At 36.5% G+C, this 19,748-nt stretch overlaps 1 protein-coding gene across 1 annotated transcript in view; it reads right to left on the reverse strand.

Annotated features, from left to right (window-relative positions):
• Positions 1–19,748, reverse strand: part of LOC117991366 (Ig-like and fibronectin type-III domain-containing protein 2) — a 174,822-nt gene that overhangs the window by 107,715 nt on the left and 47,359 nt on the right. Inside the window, exon 3 of the mRNA XM_069505007.1 lies at positions 4,864–4,894. The gene's annotated coding sequence lies outside the window, so the exon portion shown is untranslated. The remainder of the gene's footprint in view (positions 1–4,863; positions 4,895–19,748) is intronic.

Consider the following 19,748-nt stretch of genomic DNA (forward strand, 5'->3'; position numbering starts at 1 on the left):
ATTGATTCACCGATAAGTAGCTAGGTTATTAATTTGTGTAACCCAGTCTTGGTTTTATAGTTTTTTTAATATATTTTTTAGTACCACCATTTCACAATATCACTTATATTTTTCTGAATTAAAATGTAGATAAGTGGGTAATTAAATTAGTTATTCACATTTCTATAATTTAAAATTAATAATAATAATTAATCGACTACCTACTTAATACGATATTATACTAAAGTTTAAATAAGAACACTTGTTGGTATATATCTAATAATTATAAGTTTTTTTTTTAAAGATTTAAGTTTATTAATAGTTTATTTGTTAACCATTGATAATATGAAATTATATTTATAACTCTTGTATACATAAAATATTGGATAATAAATTAAATTATTTTTACTTTAAATATAATAATAATAATAAGTATCTACTCGTAATTGAATACATAATACGGATAGTTATTATATCTAGTAATATTTTACAAATTATTAATATTCAACGATGTATAAAACACGCACGTGATTTATAAAACGTGTACGTTAGTCATACATGGGAAAATCTAGGTTTAGTTAAATCTCGACCGGTTTCTTAATTGAGATTCGCAGGTTGTTTTTGCAAATCATAATATTTAAATATAAATATTATAAGTATAAATATAAGTAAAAGATGACATTTTTGATATGTAATTTTTTAATTAAATTGTTTTAAACATTTGAATTGTAAGTATGTATTAAAATATCTAAACAAAAATTAATTTAATAAAAAAGTTCCCGGTAACATTAAATATTTGCCCAAAATCATCATTTAGAATGAGAAACTCGAGAAAAACGAAAATCCGGAACTTCAAAGTAAAATATTTGGTATTATGTACACAAATAAGAATAAAAACCGGCCAAGTGCGAGTCAGGCTCACGCAATGAGGGCTCCGTACTACAGTCGTATTTTTTCGACATTTTGCACGATAATTCAAAAACTATGATGCATAAAAATAAATAAAAATCTGTTTTAGAATGCACAGGTGAAGACCATTCATAATATGATACCCCACTTGATATAGTCACTCGCTTCGAAAGTTGAAAATACTAATTATTAGTTCATGACCACAATTTAATTTTTTTTGTGTGATCTAACCCTAAATTCACGGTTTTCAGATTTTTCCCTAAATGTCAGCTATAAGATGTACCTACCTACCTGCCCATGATTCTAGGTCAACGGGAAGTACCCTGTATGTTTCTTGACAGACAGACGGACAGACAGACAACAAAGTGATCCTATAAGGGTTCCGTTTTTCCTTTTGAGGTACGGAACCCTAAAAACATGATAACCCGAAAGTTAAAATGATGTTCCTACAAAATACAAAGCCCACCCAATTAACAAAGTAAACATCACTCGATCCAGACTTTTTCGATTACGCATCCCCATATTTTTCTCTGAAATTGCAAACTTTTGTATCTCATTGCTTTTAGACGGTGATCAAGTGGAAAAATTTTAAGAGACACTTGATAAAAACAGTGAGATATTCTAGACAATCAGTTACTATCCATATTATAAATGCAAATGTAAGTTTGTTTGATAATTTATCCTTGAACTAGTACTCGTAGTAACTAGTACTAGTAACTACTAGTAGATGACTATAATATTAAGTTAGATATCATATGAAAGGTCTTCACCTGTGTATTTTAAAACAGATTTTTATTTATTTTTATGCATCATAGTTTTTGAGTTATCGTACAAAATGTCGAATAAATACGACCGTAGTACGGAAACCTCATTGCGCGAGCCTGACTCGCACTTGGCCGGTTTTTTATTTACCTACTACTCATTTCAACTTCGTACCGCCTTACTATCGATTCAATTTTTTTAAATTTTTCTCTCCGTAAGAACCATCCTCGTACTTCAAGGAATATTATAAAAAAGAATTAGCGAAATCGGTTCACCTGTTCTCGAGATTAGCGATCAGCAACACATATAGCGATTTATTTTTATATATAGATTAAATTAACAAAAACCACCTTACAATTTTCACCAGCTCGTCGTCTATTTATTTTATCAAAGTTCTGTTTGTGAATAATTTTCCACTCCTGACTCCGTCCGGCTGCAAATAATTCAGGGGGATATCTGGAGTTGATGCATTAAGGTCACGGGAGATTTTTTTGGATTGAATTCCGTGTTTTGTATTGATTTTTAGGGTTCCGTACCTCGAAAGGAAAAAGGGAACCCTTATAGGATCACTTCCTTATCTGTCTGTCTGTTGCACGATAAATCAAAAACTAGAACGCTTAAAAATAAATAAAAATCTGTTTTAGAATGTACAGGTAAAGCCCTTTCATATGATACCCCACTTAGTATAGTTATCTTACTTAGAAAGTTGAAAATACTAATTATTTGTTCTGTTCAACGAATATAGCGAATCAACCAATCAAAGGGAAGAATTTTTTGACGATTACGCTAATGATGAATACGTTTTCCTTACACAATCGGGGGGCTCATATGATACCACATAAAAAATGCGAAAAAAAATTATAAAATCAGTACCCTTATTATAAATGCGAAAGTGTTTGTTTGTTGGTTTATTGGTTTGTTGGTTTGTCCTTCAATCACTTCGCAACGGAGCAACGGATTGACGTGATTTTTTGCATGGATGTAGTCAAAGACCTGGAGAGTGACATAGGCTACTTTTTATCCCGGAAAATCAACGAGTTCCCACGGGACTTTTAAAAAACCTAACTTCACGCGAACGAAGTCGCGGGCATCAGCTAGTAGTCCTATAAACCATAGATTAATTATTGGTCTCGCTCTATGTTGCAAATAAAACATCTGACTGACGCTAGAGGTCAACGAACATTGCGTTAAGCGATCTCTTCCCAACCGGCAACTAATATGTTTCAAACATATTAAACTATTGCAACTTTGAATACATAAACACAGATGGCATATTTAATCTGTGTCATTGAAGATTAGCGCGAACAATGACATGATTGTGACAGATTGACAATGGCGGCCCAAGGTCGTCCGGACATGTCTAATTACTCATTATGTCCACACACGGCTGCTGTGAAGGCTGTATTTATGTTTGCCGATACCTGCTTATGCTATACATCTAATTGAGCCTCAATAGCTCAACCGGTAAAGGAGTGGACTGAAAACCGAAAGGTCGACGACGGTTCAAACCCCGCCCGTTGCACTATTGTCGTACCTACTCCTAGCACAAGCCTGACGCTTAGGTGGAGAGGAAAGGGGAATTTTAGTCATTTAACATGGCTAATATTCTTTAATAGCGCAACCGGTAATGGAGTGGACTGAAAACCGAAAGGTCGACGACGCGACGGTTCAAACCCCGCCCGTTGCACTATTGTCGTACCTACTCCTAGCACAAGCCTGACGCTTAGGTGGAGAGGAAAGGGGAATTTTAGTCATTTAACATGGCTAATATTCTTTAATAAAAATAAAAAAAAATACCTGCCATAAACGAATACTTTAGTATAAGTCCCGCAAATTGCTATTGCGCTGGAACCATGTCTCATTAACGTCATTTTGATGTACATTTAAGTAAAAATATACCATCAGCTCGAAACTCCAGTCTACGAGGGCGATCAACTGCGCGCCCCTCCGAGCCCAGGCAGTGGACGCACCCATGGGAAAGGCGAGTACTGCCCGCCGAAGCATTGAGGATGGTGAACGTGGTGAGGGAATCGCCCTACCCGCGAGCCCAGCAGGGCGATTGTCTAAAACCTGCATCAATCATTATTACAATCTCAATTGTTCTGATTGGCTGAATTTGTGCGATTCTTGTTGCAACAATGCATTGTGGCCAATAATGAGCGAGCACTAACCAATCAGAGATGATTGCAATCGTGACATTGTAGCTGTCAAACAACCGCGGTAGGGCCACAGGTGCGCGATTGCCCTAGAATGACAGCTACAATATCACGATCGCAATCATCTCGGATTGGTTAACGCTCGCTCACTATTGGCTACAATGCATTGTTGCAACAAGAATTGCACAAATTCAGCCAATCAAAATAATTGAGATTGTAATAATGAGAGATGCAGGTTTTAGACACTCGCCCTGCTGGTCTCATTTTGTGGATGATGGACACCGGGCGGTCCGCGTCGCTTATGGTATGGGCCTCGAGTTGGTTGGCGTGCTCTAACAAGGAGACAGTAGGGGGTTTTAGCCGGTAAGAGTCCGGCACTACCTACTAGTCACCTACAGTGCGACAATGCTCTCTTGGCACTTGAATGACATTGACAGGGGGGCGCTGTTGGAGAACAAAGGCTTAAAATATTCAAACAAGAACAAAGGGGACACTTGACGGCAACGTTAGTTCCGATTTTCGCCTCGCGCCAAGATAGTCTGGTCGCACTGTAATGCAGGTAAAAGGGTACCAGAAGTGAGTTTAAAAGTTACACAGAAAAGCAGGTCATTATAAGCTATTTTTGGATTGGTTATTCGACTGTCCTCTCTTTAGAATAGAATAGAATGTTTTTTTATTCATGTAAACTTTTTAAACGTGCTTATGAATAGTCAGGTAGTTTTAATTTACTTTTAAACTTGCACGCAGACATTGGTCACACGCGCAGAGCTTACCGAGAGGTGTAATCTTTAAACTAACCTAACTACAACATTTGGGCACAAAATTACTAGGTACTACAACCAATCAGTTAGAATGACGGATGACCTAAACGCAAAGCATTTAATAGTCAAATGAGTCTAGCGTCGGAACTAGACCGCCTTAAAATTCATCAACCGCTCATATATTTTATACTTCCGACACAAGATGTTGACGCAACGATCACGTGACTTCTGTCAGAGATAATAAATTATAAGTGCGATAACACAGGTATTTTCGTGAGAAAATCTCTGGTACTTACGGCAACTAAAATTTTGTTGGAAGACGTTTATCTGAAACAAGAACAAGAAATAATCAAAACATGCGGATAAAATATAATAATTATATCAACAACAATTATTATTTTTGTAAAAGGTTTATATATAAAGAAAACTTTCATAAACTCTGATGAGAGCGAGTAGTGCTTGGGTCTACACAATAAGTTATTATGAAGATGGTACTTCATATAAAAGTTTTTCTAGTGTGTTTGTGGTTCGAGGGGCTACAGAAACTTTATGCTAGAGTCGGCACTTTATTAGCCTTCTTGTTTGAAAAGTTATTTTTATAAGGAGAACTCAATTTTCTATATGAAGAACAATATGGATAAAAACAAGGCAAAGAATAGTAACTTCTTTGCCTTTTGAAAAGTTTTGTAGCGGCGCATTTTACTACGCTATATACAAAATTTTCGTTAAAGGGATAGGCCGTGCCCCCCCCCCCCCCCCCCCCCCCCCTCCCCCCCCCCCCCCCCCCTCCTCCCTCTCCCCCTATATTTATTTTCAAAAAAATTACGAGATACAAGCCGGGGCGTATTAATTAGTAGTATATAATATGGATGTACATAAATGAGGGAACCAATGAACCGACAAACATATTACAATCATATGTAAAATACCTAGCGATTTCAGCCACATTTTACCGTCTGTACACATAACCGACGGAATTCCGTAACAAAAAAACGTACACACATACTAATGAGCATCGGGCGTAAGGAGAACTAACCAGTGGGCACTGAATAGTTATTAGATTACGTCACAGTACACGTGTTTCACTTGTTTTGTATATGTTGCGGGTAATGCTAGAATAAATGTTAAATGTAAACGATACTGGTGCCTTTATATACACTTAGATATAAAAATTCAAAGCATAATTTAACAAATAAGTAAAGTAAGGCAAACAACATCCTGCATAATAATGACCTTATTCGCACAGGTGGTTTTGAGTATTTATAACAATACATTGTAAATATTACTTGTAAATTAGATTTAAAAATTAATCATAAGTAGAAGTTTAAGCTAGAATAATATTACTTATTAGCCCATAGGCTAGATGGTAGTAGTAATAAAGCTGCCATTTTATAATGGTGCTTTATGATAGAAAAAAAAAATTACTTGCTTTAAGGGTGAAGGAAAACATCGTGAAGAAACCTGTATGCCTGAGAATTCTCCATAATATTCTGAAAGGTGTGTGAAGTCTGCCAATCCGTACTTGGCCAGCGTTGTGGTCTACAGAATAGGTTAGACTGTTTCAGTAGTGGGCCGGTGATGGGTCGAGATGATGATGATGTTTTACAAATGGGTAAATATTTATTTATTGACACTTTATTGCACACAACACAAAGTAAACATTGAAAAAACACAATACAGGATCTTAATCTAATAGATGTAGCATGCAAAGGCGGCCTTATCGCTAAAGCGATCTCTTCCGGGCTCTCTATTCTCGCGGCGCGGCGGCCAGGCGGATTCTCTACAATGTTCTCAAAGGTGTGTGAAGTCTGCCTGCCAATCTGCATTTGGCCAGCGTTATGGTCTACAGCTAAGCCCCTCTTGTTCAGAGGTTAGACCATCTCAGTAGTGGGTCGAGATGATGATGATGTTTTACAAATGTGTAAATACGGAACGGATAATATAAAAATGCTGAAGATTCAATATTTCGATGAAGTGAAGCATAAACGTTTTCCTACCATCCGTCACGTTCGATATCTGCCGGATATCCTCATTGCGAATTCCATATCGCAAGGATATTCGCAATATTGACCTCTGCGATACGTGATACTGTTGATATTGTGGGGTTAACTCCCTCGTTGATCTAGCGGCTAGCTTATTTAGATGCGGAAAATAAGGTTCCGGGTTCGAGTCCTAGGTCGGGCTAAAAAGTAATTAGTTTTTTTTACTTACTGTTGTTATTGGTGTCGATTCTGACAGCATTTCGCTAAATTTAAATTCGCTTATATTCTTATGCTCGCGACTTCGTCCACGTGGACTACACAAATTTAAAACCCCTATTTCACCCACTTAGGGGCTGAATTTTCAAAAATCCTTTCTTAACGGAACGGACGGCCCGATCCGTTCAGTAGTTAGAGCTGTGCGTTGATAGATCAGTCAGTCAATCAGTCACCTTTTACTTTTATATATTTAGATTTAAATATCTGCCCTCGCCTTCGGCTCAGATAGATAAACGTCTTGGATGAAATGGCTTCTTTTATGTCCTTACTCCTTGTTGTACATACAATCTATTATTTGACTTAATTTTGTATCAACAAATAGGTATGTACTAGAATTTAAATTTTAGGTCAAATAACTAAAAATATATGTCCTTAAATACTCAGTATTTGACTGAAATGTAAAATAATTTGATGTCGCATTGTTTTACGAAGGTTATAGTATAAGGTGTTAAAGTGTGTCACGACCATGACCAAGCGCCCGTGTCACAAGCTGGCCTTTTATGTGTTAGCATTCAGGCTGAGATCTATAGAGCACACTCTGACTTTGCTTAGACTTAAGTCAGAGTTAAAACGAGACAGATGTATATCTCTCACATAAATTTGTCTCGGTTAAACTCAATTTTAAGTCTGTGCAAAGTCAAAGTGCTCAGCCTCAGCCCTCGGTCTTAGCGGCGATTTCTTCAAAACTCAAACTCAAATTATTTATTCAGAATTGGTAAAATTTTACACTTCCTGATTGTCATTTTGTAAGATGATATGATATAGTGGTGATAACTAATACGTACTTGAAACTAAAGCTACGAGGGTTCCAAACGCGCCCAGGTCTGAGAAGAGCCCACAACAAACTGAGGCGGGAATGGCTTAACTTGCAAACATTCTAAACTGTTACTATCAACTTGTTTACTATGCAAACTAACTTATGCCCGCGACTTGCCCTATAAGTCCGCGTGTACTTTTAACCCCTAAGGGTTGAATTTTCAAAAATCTTTTTTTAGCAATTCTAAATTTCAGCCTGATCCATCCAGTGGTTTATGAGCTGTGCGTTGATAGATCACTCACTCAGTCAGTCAGTCAGCTTTTCCTTATATATACAGGGTGTAACCAGAACGCTACCAAAAACGAAGTCAGGTGATAGTACTGATGATTACTGATATATACCACAATATATAAAACGCGAAAAAATATATATAAAAAGTGTCCTATAATTTTCTTAAAGTTTAGCAAATAAAAGATCTGCCCGACACTAGAGGTCAACGAACGTTGCGTAAGTAGGCCACATCATCAGCTAATTAGTCTAAATATATAAAAGGAAAAGGTGACTGACTGACTGACTGATCTATCAACGCACAGCTCAAACTACTGGACGGATCGGGCTGAAAAGAGATTGCCTATTTTCTTAGGAGCTTTGGGCCCCCCTAATATAATTGTTATGTCACCATGGTTTTAATTTTATTTGTAGACAAATAATTAACTCTTTATATTCTGCAAACGATTTCTATTTATTCACCCTGGTTATAAAGAAATCTTATTTTTTATATTGCTGATATTGAGGTTATATATATATATATATATATATCTCGACTCTAGTATCATAAGGTCGGATGTGGATTTTTGCTACTTTTCAGGAGAGCCAAAACAAAAATGCTAGGGAAATCGGGTCATAATTTCTAAACTACTAGAGATACAATTTCAGTTGTTTTTGTAATATTTAACACTTAACTGTACCTATCATTAACCATTACTAGAAATACTTTATCATTAATAAATAAAATATAAACTCACAATTTCTTTAAAATGGACGATATGCGACTTTATGCTGGTAATATTCGTAACTGTGCTAAAAAATTGTGTGCATAAGTTGTAAACCGACTTTATGGCTGCAATTTTTACTATTACAAATTTGAAATAAAAGTCGGATCTATTACTTAATATTTCATAATACGTCTTAACTGATTATACATAAGTAATATTCGGACAAAAGATCACAGTAGTTATCTCACAAAAATCATTTAGGAGTTTTGTGAGATAGCAACAATGTACCTATCTGATTTTTCTGAAACTGATTAGTTAGATCTGAAACATAATAATTGCATTCGCCCGATAGTCTGACCATTGCATCCGTGTAAACCTTGTGACTTCTGAATGAATGAAAATAACATTTACAAATTCACAAATAAAGCCCATTAATTAAAAACAACGGCCAAAAATTGGAAAAAAAAATTACAAAGTAATTAGAAACCTACAGTGGGCCAAACATTTTTTGTGGAATTGCATACATGACGGTTACATCAATATGGAAATCTAAAACATGCCAACATAGCCTGATTTTCCTTACAATGATTAGGTACGTAAAGTAAGAATGGAGGTCAGCAGGTACCTACTGCAAAAGTTGGTTATATTTTACAGTGGATAATGGTACCTATGTCGTATATTGGGCGAAAGCGGGGAAGAATTTTAAGTTTATATGTACCTATAACATACTAATGAAGTACAAAAAAGTCTTCTTTAAAGTAGTTTTTATAAAATAATAACACCCAACATTATTGCGTTAGTTGTAGCCAGGTAATATATTCCGAAATCTGAAAATCCCCGCCGTTCTTATTTTTTTTTTTGATATAACAAACGGTCCTGATATATCACCTTTGTAAAGGGATGTGGTCTTTAAAAATATGTTGTAGTGCCAAATCAAACTTATCAAAAAGTTTTGTTCCTTCGGATGTTCTTGTAAACTGTGACCAATCTCTTAGTTTAGTAATCTGCATTGTTTTCAGCTGTTCCCTTTTTTTCTATTTGTGCATGGATTACATCTTACTCCACGTAGGTACATGTTGAATTTTAGCATAAAGCTTGTGATTTATCACCTTTTAGTGTGGTAATCCTTATAATAATCATAAGTAAGCCATAACGATTATCATGCTCCGATTTTGTGGTCTGATAATTGTGTCGGTCATAAGACCGACACAATTATCAGACCACAAAGTCAATTCTTCAACAATTTCGAGAATACTTTGTTTCTTCTCTAGTAGATTAATGAAATAAGACAAGATACTGTTTTATTCCTTCCGCTGCAGCTGATGTTTTCAGACCACATTAAAGTAGCAACACTGCTGGTAGCATCATGAATCGTTTTTAAGGTGCAGAAACTACGCAGGTATAAGGATTTACTGTTAGTCAAATCCGGCATTGCCACTTTTGTAATAAAAAAAATACTTTCTGCTTTCTTGAAAACTCCATTGCTTCGGTTTCGACTGTTCTTTTTAACAGATACTTTTTAAACTGTTTCTTTCGTGTTTTAGTTAAGTTTTTTTATTTTTTTACTTTCACTTTTATTAGTTGTTTAATTAATAAATTAATTTATACTACATTTATATTTAAATTAACATAATCTAAAGCTTCCTATAATTAGGTATGTTTCGTTAGAATCACTATCATCACATATTGTAGGTGCCTTATAATTTCTGCTCTCGATTAATATCAAATTCGGTCGATTATAAGACGGGTAAAGAAGAAAAAAATTGATTAGGTACTCTAATTTTTAAGGCTACCTTAAAAACTAGGGCAATAAATTTTTGAACTGATGATTTGAACTATGAATCATAAAAACACCATAAATGCACGGTTTTTTGCTTAGTGGGGTATTATTATAATATATGTTTAGATTTCCATGGTGTGATTTTCGTGGTCCTAAAAGATTTTCTAGTCTACATTTTCAAAATGTCTTCAGCTTTATTCTGGCTCTTTACTTTTTTCCCGCAGTTTAGTCCAAAATTTTGGTGAAATAGGATGGATTTCTTACCTATTAATCACATCAACTTTAATGTAGTCACAAACAAAAAGCTTTATTTCAACTTACTTCCATGAATTTTATTGCATAATTATTTATATTACAAGGCAAAAAGTCTTAAATGATTCACAGTCCAAATATTAATACAAAAAATTCGAAGCATAACATCTGTTGTGATTTTACCTAACAAAATTATTACATATTTTAGAAGCAAAAGCGCGTAACTGCAGTACCAGCTAGTATTACAAATAAACTTATTTCGTAGCATAATGGTCGAACTCAAAATACATCTATAATTTTTCTCCATTGCTTTGGTGCATACATACGCAAGTCAAAAAATATAATTATGGTTCTCCAAATTTTTAGAATGTGTTCAGATACGACATTATGCATGTATTTATCTTTGCAACGAAAAGAGATAGAAATACTGGTGTCAGCTTGGCAGAAAGAGCCCGAAATGCTCATTACCTTTATGTAAAAAAGTGAGTTTGGTCGGAGGTACACATCCGACCTTATGATACTAGAGTCGAGATATATTTTCTTTATTTAATTAATACTTCTTCAAAATAAATGCATGTTTACGATTCTAACTGTAATTGTGGATATTTTCAGTAATAGAGTGAAAAAAGTCGTTATAAAACATAATCGTAAAAAAATAACACATTTAAAAAAAAAATTAATTTAAGTTTTGACACGACGCCACAAAAGAGGGCCCGTTCACGGGCGATCTCCTTTGGCATGCAGATAGCTATTATAACGTAGGCACCCGCTAAGAAAAGATTTTTAAAAATTCAACCTCTAAGGGGGTGAAATAGGGGTTTGAAATTTGTGTAGTCCACACGAAGTCGCGAGCATAAGCTGGTCTATAATAAGAAAAGGCTAGTATAAACAACTACTGTGCTATCGACGTAGTATAGTAGTAGTATGTCGGTAATGAGCACCACATTGGCATGCAAGCAATCAGTATGTAATATGTATCTATACGCGCTTAATGATTGCGCTTACTATGGAAATGAGCGCGTGCTCGCCCAAAGGGTCAAAGCCTAGATGGTACTGCGCACAATCGTGCACGTGCCCTAACAGCTGCCTACTATATTTTCCTGCGTGCGAAGTTGTTTTATTTATTTAATGACTAGCTGCCCTGGCGAACTTTGTTCCGCCTAACAGTCGATTCAATTTTTTTTAAATTTTCTCTCTGTAAGAACCATCCTCGTACTTCAAGGAATATTATAAAAAAAGAATTAGCGAAATCGATTCAGCTGTTCTCGAGATTTGCGATCAGCAATACATTCAGCGATTCATTTTTATATATAGAGAAGATGACTAATTTATGCCGGGCACGACTTGCTTGACTTGTTCGCCACCTATTGTACCTACTTCTATTGTATAGTCCGCGACAGGTCGCGATGGCAATCGGGGTACGAGGCCGGGACGCTCTGCACATTAGAAAATATTCATGATCAACCCATCGTCGGCTCACTACAGAGCACGGGTCTCCTCTCAGAGTGACAAAGGTTTTGGCCATAGTCTACCACGCTGGTCAAGTGCGGATTGGCAGAGAGAATATGGGCAAATATTGAGTATAAACAGTAACTGTAGACTTAATAATTAACTAGCTTATGCTCGCGACTTCATCCGCATGGCCTACACAAATTTGAAACCCCTATTTCACCCCCTTAGAGGTTGAATTTTCAAAAATCCTTTCTTAGCGGATGCCTACGTCATAATAGCCAATTTAGCATGCAAAATAGTATGCCAAATTTTAGCACGATCTGTCCAGTAGTTTGAGCTGTGCGTTGATAGATCAGTCAGTCAGTCAGTCAGTCAGTCAGTCACCTTTTCCTTTTTATATATTTTGATATGTGTAGACAGTGGTCCTACAAGTTATAACATAAAGGCCTTTGAACTGAATGTTAGTTACAAACAGGGTAAAGCTAACCGGCTTAAAAGTGACACAGGTGCACCTGTAATGCTTCTCGAATGAGGGTATCAGGTGTAGTATACGAACCTTTGTTGTGTGCTATGGTATGACTTATGAGTCGAATACCTAAGAAGCTGTCCATTATGAGTAAACTGGGATAGCCTAGTGGTTAGGACGCCCGCCTTCTAATCGGAGGTCGGAGGCCCGATCCCGGGCACGCACCTCTAACTTTTCGGAGTTATGTGCGTTTTAAGTAATTAAATATCACTTGCTTTAACGGTGAAGGAAAACATCGTGAGGAAACGTGCATGCCTGTTAGTTCTCCATAATGTTCTCAAACGTGTGTGAAATTTACCAATCCGCATGGCCAGCGTGGTAGACTATGGCCAAACCCTTCTCACTCTGAGAGGAGACCTCTGTAGTGAGTTGGCGATGGGTTGATCATAATGATATTGATAAATCAGTCAGCCAGTCAGTCAGTCAGCTTTTACTTTTATATACCTAGGTTTATAGATATTTACAAAGTTATTAGAACATTTGCGCTCCTGCGATAGATCGAAGGTTTCCTCCATAAAGGAGTTTGGTTATTGGTTATCGATTTATTGGCATCGGATGCAGCCAACATGCTGTAGACGACTTGATTGGTTCTTGTTGCAGTACCGAACATCATTGCTACGGACAATTAAACTTTGGTTGGCCGCTGTGAGTGAAATGCGACCGACTAATATTGGCTTCAAGGAACTATAGTCGACGCATTTTAAACGGAGTCGTCGAGTTATCTGTCTGTTTCGCTCGCACTTACAGGTTGTAGGTAAGTGCGAGCGAAACAGACAGATAACTCGACGACTCAGTTTAAAATGCGTCAACTATAGTATAATATTGAGACAGTGGCATTCGTGAAATGCAAGAACTATAACTGGTATAATAATGTTGCCATCCCAAAATAGGTGCCTCTATAAATTGTCTTTTGTTACTCGTATTCACCATCAACATCATCGTCATGATCAACCCATCGCCGGCTCACTACAGAGCACAGCACCTCGATTGCGGGATACCTGCATCAATCATTATTACAATCTCAATTGTTCTGATTGGCTGAATTTGTGCGATTATTGTTGCAACAATGTATTGTAGCCAATAGTGAGCGAGCGTCAACCAATCAGAGGTGATTGCGATCGTGACTTTGTAGCTGTCATTCTCCCGCAATCGCGCAGCAGGTCTCCTCTCAGAGTGAGAAGGGTTTTTGGCCATAGTCTACGCTGGCCAATTCCGGATTGGCAGACATCGCACACCTTGGAGAACATTACGGAGAACTCTCAGGCATGCAAGTTTCCTCACGATGTTTTCCTTCACCGTTAAAGCAAGTGATGTTTAATTACTTAAAACGTTTACGAAAAGTTAGAGGTGCGTGCCGGGGATCGAAAACCCGAACTTTGATTAGGTGGACGCCCTTACCACTAAGCTTTCATATAGCTTCAACAACAACATGACTATGGTAGATGGAAATGACCACGCGTCGTGTTTGGCAAATATCCAATATAGTCATTATCAAAGACAAAGGAAGTCAAGGAAGTAGGAACTGGGCTGGACGGAACTAAACGTCTTTGTGTTGGAGTTTATTGACTGAGGAGTTCATGGTTGGATCGATTAATTATTTATTTGTAGGGAGGTGTGGGGGGTGTGGTGACGAGGAAAATCAATTTTTGCATGCTACCTTGTCGGTACGTCCGGTTGATTTTAATCGTAATCCAGTGCCCTAGCACGAGTTTGCATATCTCGTAATAGTGTAATCTCGTAATCTGTTTAATAGTGATACTGATTCTAAGCAGAAGTAAATTTTAAAGTATTCGCATCCTCGTAATATTAACAGTAACCGACAATAAGCTTATGACTCCACACAGCTGCACGGTATACTATGGTAACTCTTTCACCACTAACAGTGTCAAGCTCTGGAATTCTCTCCCAGCTGAAATACGTCAGGCGAAATCCTTAAACACCTTCAAAAATCGTTTGAAGGACTATTATTTATCTATGTAAACAGAATTATGTAGTATATTATAGAGATATGTATATGGGTATATATATTTATATATATTTGTGTATTATTAGAATGTACTGTGTATGTAGTCTAATTTTTAATAATAACTAGGGCCATTTTCGGCTGCCGCACCAACCCGTGCTTTCGTGATTCCTTTCGTCAAAGGTTGCCTGGAAGAGATCGCTTTAGCGATAAGGCCGCCTTTGCAAGCTACATCTATTAGATTAAGATCCTGTATTGTGTTTTTTCAATGTTTACTTTGTGTTGTGTGCAATAAAGTGTCAATAAATAAATAAAAATATATGAAAAGGAGCGATACAGTTTTACAGTTTTAAATATAATTTAGAGCTGACAACCCTCGTGACTTTAGCAGAGCTGCCAGTCGCGAACCTATTGATTAAAGTAGCGTGCACTAAAATTTACAGTCTTAAAATGTAAAATTTATGTTCTGTCCTTTTTTAGCAATATAAAAAAAAATATGCAGATAATTACTCTTAATTTAGTTTAGAGCAAGACAACAGAATCGGCGCCAATGTTTTTCCTATTTAGACGTAAAAAGAGAATTAAATGAATTATGCAACGGGCTCTCTAAAATCGTTTTATAAGATTTACGTGACACAAGAAGGTAGGGAGATTAGAAACGAAATTAAGTGAGAAACTCCAATTTGACTCAAATAGCTAACGACATCAAACAAATGCTTCTCATTTAGGCGAATGCTACAAAATGACAACTATTACAAAGACGCGGCTTCGAATTACAGCTGTAATTATGCTCACGAGCTGTGTAATTTAGATGCTATCTGACACGTCAAGGAAATAATCTCAAGCAGGAATATTGAATTACTGATCTTATCCCGGATCTTGTCTCTGAGGAATTTGTATTGATTATAATATTGTCAAACTCCACCTAAGTATATCTTAAGAGCCTCGATAGTTTGATGATCAGGAAAAATCGGCCAAGTGCGAGTCAGGCTCGCGCAACGAGGGTTCCGTACCACAGTCGTATTTTTACGACGTTTTGCACGATAATTCATAAAAATAAATAAAAATCTGTTTTAGAATCCACAGGTGAAGCTCGTTCATATGATACACCACTTGATGTAGTTATCTTACTTCGAAAATTGGAAATACTAATTAATAGTTTATGACCACAATTTAATTTTTTTTGCGTGATGTAACCACAAATTCACGGTTTTTAGATTTTTCCCCTAATGCCAGCTATAAGACCCACCTACCTGCCAAATTTCATGATTCTAGGTCAACGGGAAGTACCCTGTAGGATTCTTGACAGACCGACAGACAGACAGACAACAAAGTGATCCTATAGGGGTTCCGTTTTTCCTTTTGAGGTAAAAGAAGTGTTTTGGACAAATAATAATTAGTATTTTCAACTTATAAAGTAAGTATCTTATGAAAGGGCTTTACCTGTACATTCTGAAACAGATTTTATTTATTTTTATGCATAATAGTTTTTGATGTATCGTGCAAAATGACGATAAAATACGACTTAATACGGGACCCTCGGTGCGCGAGCCTGACTTGCACATGCCCGGTTTTTTGCATTTATAATATCTATGAATAGTGATTATCATAATATTGAAGCATGGCGTTATTTGCTCGAAGATTCATATCTGATTCATATGACACGGTTCACCAGTGTAAACTGTAATTACAGCTGTAATTTAAACCGCGTCTCTGTAATAGTTGTCATTTGTACCCCATTTGTAGAGCTTGTCGAAATGAGTCCTCTAATTGAAGCGTTTGGGGAAAATATTGTCGCTTCATTTTGCCTCGACACCTACAAGGTATCTCGTTTTATAATTTTGTAAAATAAAAGTAAAAAAACAACATTAAATTAAAACTAAAATATATTTAATTAAATCTACAACCTCATCGAGATAATTATTTTGTAAATTATTATAATATTTTAGTTTCTAAAAAATGTTTTATGTCGGAGCAACATGCGACAATGCGACATGCTACAAATGGAAGCATTAGGGATGATTTATGCCAACACATACACATACACATACACAACATATATTATGTTGGCATATATCATCCCTTAATCTTGCGGCCTAGTACTTGACCAGTTTTTAAAATTCCGTACGTACCTACCTCAAAAGGAAAAAAGGAACCCTTATAGGATAACATTGTTGTATCTGTCTGTATGTCCGTCTGTCGTGTCTGTCAAGAAAACCTATAGGTTACTTCCCGTTGACCTAGAATTATGAAATTTGGTCTTATAGCACAAATAACGAGAAAAATCCGAAAACCGTGAATTTGTGGTCACATCTCAAAAAAAATTAAAATGTACTCATGAACAAATAATTAGTATTTTCAATTTTAAAACTAATATAGGGCTTTATTCGTACATTCTAAAACAAATTTTTATTTATTTTTATGCATGATAGTTTTTTATTTATAGTGCAAAATATCGAAAAAATACGACTGTAGTACAGAACCCTCGCTCGGTGCACGAGTCTGACTCGCACTTGGCCGGTTTTTATTTTACTACTCTATTTTTATGGAACTTGAACTTCTATTGATGTGAGATTCCACAATTCAGATCGTTTATAAAAAACAAAGAATGTTATCACTAAAGATTCTACACATTACAATAATATTTTCACCACGTTACGCTTTGTTGAATCGAGATTTAAGTTAAGCTGATCGTGTATTTAATAACATAATATTTTAGGACAAGAAAACTTATACTTTTACACATAACTTTTGAAAATGAGCGTTCAAACGTAACCTTTGACCAAGACAAATAGCCGTCGTAATCTAAAGGAATATATAAAAGGAAAAGGTGACTGACTGACTGACTGACTGATCTATCAACGCACAGCTCAAACTACTGGACGGATTGATCTGAAATTTGGCATGCAGATATGAGATAGCTATTATGACGTAGGCATCCGCTAAGAAAGGATTTTTGAAAATTCATCCCCTAAGGGGTGAAATAGGGTTTTGAAATTTGTGTAGTCGACGCGTAGATTTTTTTTAAAGAATTTTGGGCAATGATGACTAATATTCCCCATTCCCCTTCAGCGTTAAACTCGTGCTAGGATTAGGTACGACAATAGTGCAACGGGTGGGTAAATAGCAGGTAGTAAGTAATAGTTTGTCTAGTGGAAGGCTTCGGTGGCTAGTTACCATCCTGCCGGCAAAACCGCAACGCCAAGCAATATTAACGTTCCGGTACGATGCCTGTGGAGACCAATAAGGGGCATGGGCACAGGAAATGGGTTAGCAGAATGTCTATACCAGTCCACCAGTCCTTCTAAGTTAGCCCGCAATTCTGTCGTAGACTATACATCATTTCTCACCTGAAATTCACGTTCACACCCCCCCGGTCCCCCCCCCCCCCTTACGTGTGCTATAAAACCTACATACGTGCCGAATTCCATGATTCTAAGTCAACGGGGCATACCCTCTAGGTTTCTTGACAGACAGATAGAGTGATCCTGTGAGGGTTCCGTTTTTCCTTTTGAGGTACAGAACTCTAAAAGCAGCGATAGATTAGATTCGAAGTAAAAAAATGGTTTTGTGATGACTATTATAAAGTTTTGTAAGCAGTTTTTTAAAACACACTTGTCAGTATGTCAATTTATCTTGTTTGTTCCTCACCACCATGTTACGATAAAAGAATTTCGAAACGCTCTTTGCTTGGGCAACTATTACCGAAAATAATATGTTGTTTTCTTGTCGTGTTTTAGAGAAAATATTATGTGGTATAGGTACAGCGTGGGGGTACGAAAATATTATTTCAGAAGTTGGCTCGTAAAAGTAAGGTTAGGTTCTTTCGGTTAGGTAATAAAGTATTTTTATATTTCCCGCCCAGGCCAGGGTCAGAGTTTCCATACGGTAACATAGCATAGTTTATATTCAAAAAGGTTAAGACCTAACGCAGACAACCGCTTTTTGTCAGAGATTGATTATTAATTGACCAAACAGAAGCGGTGTCCGATTTCACGCACTGTCTGTTTTAGCATGTATGACAGGTATTAATTATTATATCCAACTCTTCGTCAAAAAACCGGATTGAGCCCTAGACGCAGGAATTATTTTAGCCTAAATAAAGATTATCCTTATCCTAATAATATTATAGATGTCAAAGTTTGTCTGTTTGTTATTTACTCCTTCACACCACAATAACTGATTTGGCTAAAATTTGAAGTGGAGATAGCTTATACCATGAATTAATGCATATTATGCAACTTTTTATCTGAGAAAATCAAAGACTTCCCACGGTATAGTGGGTTATAATTTGTGGTCTACATTATGATCGTTTATAAGACCTAAATGCCGCATTTGGTACTTACTCCTTTTTTTGTAAAACCGCTTTTTGTGGGCCTTCTGCGTTAAAGTGGTAAACTACCTGTATCTTCTATTTTTATTTGATGGTTGGTTTTCGCCGACTTTCGTCATACTTACTATTGTGTGTCGTCTGCGACGGACTTTATGCAGCATGAGGTTAAATACATATTTTGTAGTATCGCAAGACCGGAAACCTTTTGCCTTAGCTTTTTATCGTTCAACATTTTTCTGCCGTGAATAAAAGGCAGTTTTGTGAAAAGTATTTTTCACGAAAACGTGCTTAATATTATGAAACGCTTTAATTTTATTTTAAGTTTAATCTACTTATGATAAACTGGCATTTTTCATGCTAAGGAACACAATGTTTTAGTATGAATAGTGTATTTTTAAAATAGCGTAAATTCTTTAAACGGGCTGTATTTTATCGTTGAGTAGTTACTACTTAGTTTTTATTTTATACAATATGTACTTAGGTGAGTATTTCTTATTATTATGTATTTTTCATTAAGAATTATTATTGCAGGCATTAATTTATTAGAAAGGTCATAAATTATAATAGGTAAAGTACCTACACAGCAGGTCGAGATGGCAATCGGGGTGGGGACGTCCCGCACACCCGCACATCCCCCGCGTTAATCCAGTGCGGGATAGAGCAGGTGACGTGCGAGGCGTCCCACCGCCTCATACCCCGATTGTTATCTCGACCAGTCGTGAACTACTTATACATAATCTTGCACGATAGTACGGAACCCTTCGTGTGCGAGTCCGACTCGCACTTGACCGGTTTTTGGCCTTAAAGCTTATTAGCTTCTAGGTCGGAATACGATGGCGAGATGTATGAAACAAATATAGGTACA

Source organism: Maniola hyperantus, chromosome 19 (assembly GCF_902806685.2).
Source record: "Maniola hyperantus chromosome 19, iAphHyp1.2, whole genome shotgun sequence".
Taxonomy (NCBI): domain Eukaryota; kingdom Metazoa; phylum Arthropoda; class Insecta; order Lepidoptera; family Nymphalidae; genus Maniola; species Maniola hyperantus.